The sequence below is a fragment of the Macrobrachium rosenbergii genome, chromosome 41 (genome assembly GCF_040412425.1).
Source record: "Macrobrachium rosenbergii isolate ZJJX-2024 chromosome 41, ASM4041242v1, whole genome shotgun sequence".
Classification (NCBI taxonomy): domain Eukaryota; kingdom Metazoa; phylum Arthropoda; class Malacostraca; order Decapoda; family Palaemonidae; genus Macrobrachium; species Macrobrachium rosenbergii.
In genome coordinates, this window is record NC_089781.1 from 80,492,379 (window position 1) to 80,500,584 (window position 8,206).

The window sequence follows — 8,206 nt, forward strand, 5'->3', positions numbered from 1 at the left end:
ACCTCATTTCCTGATATCCTCCTACCTAATATCTTGACTTGGAAACCTCATTTTCTAATATCTCATCTTACCTGATATCTTCACATGGAAACCTAATTTCCTAATATCTCATCTTACCTGATATCTTGACATGGAAACCTCATTTCCTGATGTCTCATCTTACCTGATATCTTGACATGGAAAACTAATTTCCTAATATCTCATCTTACCTGATATCTTGATATGGAAACTTCATTTCCTGATATCCTCTTACCTGATATCTTGACTAGAAGACCTCATTTCCTGATATTTCATCTTACCTGATATCTTGACATGGAAACATCATTTCTTGATATCTCATCTTACCTGATATCTTGACATCTTGAAAACCCCATTTCCTAATATCTTGACATGGAAACCTCATTTCCTGATAACTCTTACCTAATATCTTGACATGGGAACCTCATTTCTTCATACCTCATCTTACCTAATATATTGACATTGAAACCTGATATCTTGACATGGAAAGCTCAATTCCTGATATCTCATCTTACCTAATATCTTGACTTGAAACCTCATTTCTTGATATCGCATCTTGCCTGACATCTTGACATGGAAACCTCATTTCCTGATATCTCATCTTACCTGATATCTTGAGATGGAAACCTCATTACCTGATATCTTGACATGGAAACCTCATTTCCTGCTATCTCTTACCTAATATCTTGACATGGAAACCTCATTTCCTGATATCTCACCTGATATCTTTACATGGAAACCTCATATCCTCATATCTCATCTCAGTGTGTGGTATCTTGATATAGAAACCTCATTTCCTGATATCTCATCTTACCTGATATCTTGACATAGAAACCTCATTTCCTGGCACCTCATTGTATCTGATATCTTGACTTAGAAACCTCATTTTCTAATATCTCATCTTACTATCTCATCTTAACTGATATCTTGACATGAAAACCTCATTTCCTTACATCTCATCTTACCTGATATCTTAATATGAAAACCTCATTTCCTGATATCCTCTTATCTGATATGATGAAATGGAAACCTCATTTCCTAATGTCTCCTCTTACCTAATATTTTGACTTGGAAAACTTCATTTCCTGATATTTCATCTTACCTGAGATCTTGACATGGCATCTCATTTCCTGATATCCTCTTACTTGATATCTTGACATGGAAACCTCATTTCCCTATATTTCATCTTATCTGATATCTTGACATGGAAGCTTCATTTCATGATACCTCATCTTACAAAATATCTTGACTTGGAATCCTCATTTTTTATATCTCATCTTACCTGATATCTGTACAGGAAAACCTCATTTCCAGATATCCTCTTACCTGATATCTTGACATGGAAACCTCATTTCCTGATATCTCATCTTACCTGATATCTTCACATGGAAACCTCATTTCCTGTTATCTCATCTTACTTGATATCTTCATTTCCTACATCTTGACATGGAACTTCATTTCCTGATATCTCATCTTACTTGTTATCCTGAACTCATTTCCTGATATATCTTGAAATGAAAACCTCATTTCCTGATATCCTCTTACCTGATATCTTGACATGGAAACCTAACTTCCTGATATCTCATCTCACTTGCTATCTTGACATGGAAACCTTGTTCCTGATATCTCATCTTACTTGTTATCTTGACATGGAAACCTCATTTCCTCATATCTCATCTTACCTGATATCTTGACATGGAAACCTCATTTCCTGATATCTCATCTTACCTGATATCTTGACATAGAAACCTCATTTCTTGAAATCCTCTTACCTGATATCTTGACATAAAAACCTCATTTTCTGATATCTCATCTTCCTGATATCTTGACATGGAACCTCATTTCCTGATATCTCATCCTACTTGATATCTTGACATGGAAACCTCATTTCCTGATATCTCATCTTACTTGATATCTTGACATGGAAACCTCATTTCCTGACATCTCATCTTACTTGGTATCTTGACATGGAAACTTCATTTCCTGTTATCTCATCTTACCTGATACCTTGACATGGAAACCTCATTTCCTGATATCCTCTTACCTAATATCTTGACTTGGAAACCTCATTTTCTGATATCTCATCTTACCTGATATCTTAACATGGAAACCTCATTTCTGATGTCTCATCTTACCTAATATCTTGACATAGAAACCTCATTTCCTGACATCTCATCTTACTTGGTATCTTGACATGGAAACCTCATTTCCTGACATCTTACTTGGTATCTTGACATGGAAACCTCATTTCTTGACATCTCACCTTACCTGACATCTTAACATGGAAGCCTCATTTCTTGATATCTCATCTTACCTAATGTCTTGACATGGAAACCACATTTCCTGATATCTCTTCTTAACTGATATCTTGACATGGAAACCTCATTTCCTGATATCTCATCTTACCTGATATCTTCACACGGAAACCTCATTTCCTGATATCTTGACATGGAAACCTCATTTCCTGACATCTCATCTTTCCTGGTATCTTGACATGGAAACCTTATTTCCTCATATCTCATCTTACCTGATATCTTGACATGGAAGCCTCATTTTCTGACATCTCATCTTACCTGATATCTCGACATGGAAACCTCCTTTCCTGATATCTCCTCTTACCTAATATATTGACATGGAAACCTCGTTTTCTAATATCTCATCTTACCTTATATCTTGACAAGGAAACCTCATTTCCTGATATCTCATCTTACGTGATATTTTTATATGGAAACCTCATTTCTGACATCTATCCTCAATGTGGTATCTTGATATTGAAACCTCATTTCCTGATAACTCAACTTACCTAATATCTTCACCTGAAACCTCATTTCCTGACACCTCATTATACCTGATATCTTGACTTGGAAAAACCTCATTTTCTGATATCTCATCTTAGCTAATATCTTGACATGAAAACCTCATTTCCTTACATCTCATCTTACCTGATAACTTGACATGAAATCCTCATTTCGTAATATGCTCTTATCTGATATCATGACATGGAAACCTCGTTTCCTAATATCTCCTCTTGCCTAATATCTTGACTTGGAAAACACCATTTCCTGATATTTCATCTTACCTCATATCTTGATCTGGACACCTCATTGCCTGATATCTTTTTCCATGATATCTTGACATGGAAACCTCATTTCCTGACATCTCATCTCACCTGATATCTTGACATGGAAACCTCATTTCCTGATATTTCATCTTTTCTGATACCTTGACATGGAAATCTTATATCCTGATATCTCATCTTACCTGATATTTGTACAGGAAAACCTCATTTCCAGATATCCTCCTACCTGATATCTTGTTTTGGAAACATAATTTTTTGATACCTCATTTTACCTGATATCTTGACATGGAAACAACCTATCCTGATATCTCATCTTACCTAATATCGTGACATGGTAACCTCATTTCCTGATGTCTTCTTACCTGCTGTCTTGACTTGGAAACGTCATTTCCTGATATCTTATCTTACCTGATATCTTGACATGGAAATCTCATTTCAAGACATCTCATCTTACTTGATATCTTACCATAGAAACTTCATTTCCTGATATCCTCTTACCTAATATCTTGACTTAGTAACCTCATTTTCTAATATCTCGCCTTACCTGATATCTTGACATGGAAACCTCATTTCCTGACATCTCATCTTACTTGGTATCTTGACATGGAAACCTCATTTCCTGTTATCTCATCTTACCTGATATCTAGACATGGAAACCTCATTTCCTGATATCCTCTTACCTAATATCTTGACTAGAAAACCTCATTTTTTGATAATTATCTTATCTTTCCTGATTTTTGACATGGAAACATCATTTCCTGATATCTCATCTTACTTGATATCTTGACATGGAAAACTCATTTCCCGATATCTTCTTACCTGCTCTCTTAACTTGGAAACCTCATTTCCTGATATCTCATGTTTCTTGATATCTTGACACAGAAACCTCATTTCCTGATATCTCATCTTAACTGATATCTTGACATGGAAACCTCATTTCCTGGTATCCTCTTAAATGATATCTTGACTTGGAAACCTCATTTTCTGATATCACATCTTACCTGATATCTTGACATGGAAGCCTCATTTCCTGATGTCCTCTTACCTAATATCTTGACTAGAAAACCTCATTTTCTGATATCTCATCTTACCTGATATCTTGACATGGAAACCTCATTTCCTGATATCCTCTTAAATGATATCTTCACTTGGAAACCTCATTTTCTGATATCTCATCTTACCTGATATCTTGACATGGAAACCTCATTTCCTGATATCCTCTTAAATGATATCTTGACTAGAAAACCTCATTTTCTGATATCTCATCTTACCTGATATCTTGACATGGAAACCTCATTCCCTGATATCTCATCTTACTTGATATCTTGACATGGAAACCTCATTTCCTGATATTTCATCTTACTTGATATCTTGATATGGAAACCTCATTTTCTGTTATCTCATCTTACCTGATATCTTGACATGGAAACCTCACTTCCTGATATTCTCTTACCTGATATCTTCACTTAGAAACGTCATTTTCTGATATCTCATCTTTCCTGATATTGGCATGGAAACCTCATTCCTTGATATCTCATCTTACTTGATATTTTGACATGAAAGCCTCATTTGCTCATATCTCATCTTACTTAATATCTTGACATGGAAACCTCATTTCCATACATCTCATCTTACGTGGTATCTTGACTTGGAAACTTTATTTTCTGATATGTCATCTTACCTGATATCTTTACATGGGAACTTCATTTCCTGATATCTCATCTTACCTGATATCTTAATATTGAAAACTCATTTCCTGACATCTCATCTTATTTAGTATCCTGACATAGAAACCTCATTTCCTGATATCTCATCTTCCTTGCTATCTCGACATGGAAATCGCATTTTCTGATACCACATCTTACCTGATATCTTGACATGGAAACCTCATTTCTTGATATCCTCTTACCTGATATCTTAACAGGAAATCTCATTTTCTGATATCTCATCCTACCTGATATCTGGACATGGAAACCTCCTTTCCTGCTATCTCATCTTACCTGATATCTTGACATGTAAACCTCATTTCCTGATATCCTCTTACCTGATATCTCGACTTGGAAACCTCATTTTCTGATATCTCGTCTTACCTGATATCTTGACGTGGAACCTCATTTCCTGATATCTCATCTTACTTGATGTCTTGACATGAAACCTCATTTCCTGATATGTCATCTTGCCTGATATCTTAACATGAAAACCTCATTTGCACAAATCCTCTTACCTGATATCTTGGCTTGGAAACCTGATTTTTTGATATCTCATCTTACCTAATATCTTGACATGGAAACCTCATTTCCTGACATTTCATCTTACCTGATATCTTGGCATGGAAACCACATTCTCTGATATCGCTTCTTACCTGATAACTTGAAATGAAACCTCATTTCCTAACATCTCATCTTACTTGATATCTTGACATGGAAACCTCATTTCCTGATATCTCCTCTTACCTGATATCTTGACACGGAAACCTCATTTCCTAATATCTCCTCTTACCTGATATCTTGACATGGAAACCTCATTTCCTTGTATCTCCTCTTACCTGATATCTCCTCTTACCTGATATCTTGACATAGAAACCTCATTTTCTGATATCTCCTCTTACCTGATACCTTGATATGGGAACTTCATTTCGTGATATCTCATGTTGCCTAATATCTTGACATGGAAACCTCATTTCCTGATTTCACATCTTACATGATATCTTGACATAAAAGCCTCATTTCCAGACATCCCATTACCTGATATCTTGACTTGGAAACCCCATTTTTATACCTTATCTTACCTGATATCTTGACATGGAACCTGATTTCCTGACATCTCATCTTACATGATATCTTGACATGGAAACCTCATGTTCTGAAATCTCCTCTTACCTAATACTTTGACATCGAAATCTCATTTCATGATATCTCTTCTTATCTGGCATCTTGACATGGAAACCTCATTTCCTGACATCTTTTACCTTATATCTTGACATGGAAACCTCATTTCATGATATCTCTTTTTACCTGGTATCTTGACATGGAAACCTCATTTCCTGATATCTCATCTTACCTGATATTTTGACTTGGAAACCTCATTTTTTATATGTCATCTTCCTGATATCTTGACATGGAAACGTCATTTCTTGATATCTCATCTTACCTGATATCTTGACATGGAAACCTCATTTCCTGATATCTTCTTACTGGTATCTTGACTTGCAAACCTCTTTTCCTGATATTTCATCTTATCTGATATCTTGACATGGAAACCTCATTTCCTGATATCTCACCTTATTTGGTGGAAACCTCATATCATGATATCTCATCTTACCTGATATCTTGACATGAAAACCTCATTTCGAGATACCCTCTTACCTGATATCTTGACTTGAAACATCATTTTTTTTTATATCTCATCTTATCTGACTTCTTGAAATGAAAATCTCATTTCCTGACATCTCATCTTACCTGACATCTTGACATGGAAACCTCATTTCATGATATCTCCTCTTACCTGATATCTTGACATGGAAACCTCATTTCCTGATATCTCATCTTACCTGATATCTTTACATGGAAACCTCATTTCCTGATATCTTCTTATTGGTATCTTGACTTGCAAACCTCTTTTCCTGATATCTCATCTTACCTGATATCTTGACATGGAAACCTCATTTCCTGATATCTCATCTTACTTGGTGGAAACTTCATATCATGATATCTAATCTTACCTGATATCTTGACATGAAAACCTCATTTCGAGATACCCTCTTACCTGATATCTTGACTTGGAAACCTCATTTTTTTATATCTCTTCTTACCTGATATCTTGACATGGAAACCTCATTTCTTTATATCTCATCTTAGCTGATTTCTTGAAATGAAAACCTCATTTCCTGACATCTCATCTTACCTGACATCTTGACATGGAAACCTCATTTCCTGATATCTTGACTTGGATACATTTCTGGTATCTCCTCTTAACTGATATTTTGACATGGAAACCTCATTTCCTGATATCTCATCTTACCTGATATCTTGACATTGAAACCTCATTTTCTCATATCTCGTCTTACCTGATGTCTTGAATTAGAAACTTCATTTCCTGACTCATCTTACATGATATCTTGACTTGGAAACATTTCTGATATCTCATCTTACCTGATATCTTGATATGGAAACCTCAGTTGCTGATATCCTCTTACCTGATATCTTGACTTGGAAACCTCATTTTCTGATATCTTATCTTACCTGATATCTTGATTTAGAAACTTCATTTCCTGATATCTTCTGGGCTGATTATCCTGACTCATAATGACTAGCAGATTTGTGAATGTAATTTGATTGGGAGATTGCCTGATTGATCATTATTTTTTATGAAAGATATATTGAATGGTATGGATTTTTATTTAGAAAGGGGGGATTGAAAAAAACTGGCTTATATAATGCATAGACAGATATATCTGTAAAATAGAGGGAAGGACAGAAAGAGTGTAATGTGTGTCTTCGTTTGTACAATCCATAGGCAGGTATTTATTTGATTGAGAGAGAGAGAGAGAGAGAGAGAGAGAGAGAGAGAGAGAGAGAGAGAAACCGCTTGCGAGCTCACATGTGACTAATAACTAAACAAGTGTGCTGTAAAAGGTGTTTAACCACCTGCCACACTGAGTATCTGGGTCTGGCCCGTAACGTGGACTCCTTGCTTCTCAAATCGTACTTTAAGGGTTAAGCGGTAAGTAGCGTTGTCAGCGCAGTGCTGAGGCTGCTTCTTCGGCCGGAGAGTAACGCAGTAAACTTCGCTGAGCGGACCGAAAGGTTAGTCTCTCTCTCTCTGTTTTCCTTTGGCAGTTTCAATCCGGGAGATCTAGAACAGATTGGCTACCTTCCCTGTTCCAAGAGGACGTAGAGTAATGCTTTGTCTTTCAATTGAGCGTTTCAAGGGGTTTACATATTTTTGAGTGTTGAGTTCAAAGAAATCTGTATTGTAGATTCTAGGGTGTGTTATGATGTATTTGATGTGTGTGTACTGTATGTGAATGTCGTTCATTGTATTCTGATTGTAAAGTACTGTGCCAGCAAAGGCTGGTTTTCTTTTTTTCTAGGACGAACGAGCAGTGAT

General features: G+C 35.9%; 1 pseudogene; it reads left to right on the forward strand.

Annotated features, from left to right (window-relative positions):
• Positions 1-7,763: 7,763 nt before the first annotated feature.
• Positions 7,764-8,206, forward strand: part of LOC136826513 (GDP-L-fucose synthase-like) — a 20,640-nt pseudogene continuing 20,197 nt past the window's right edge.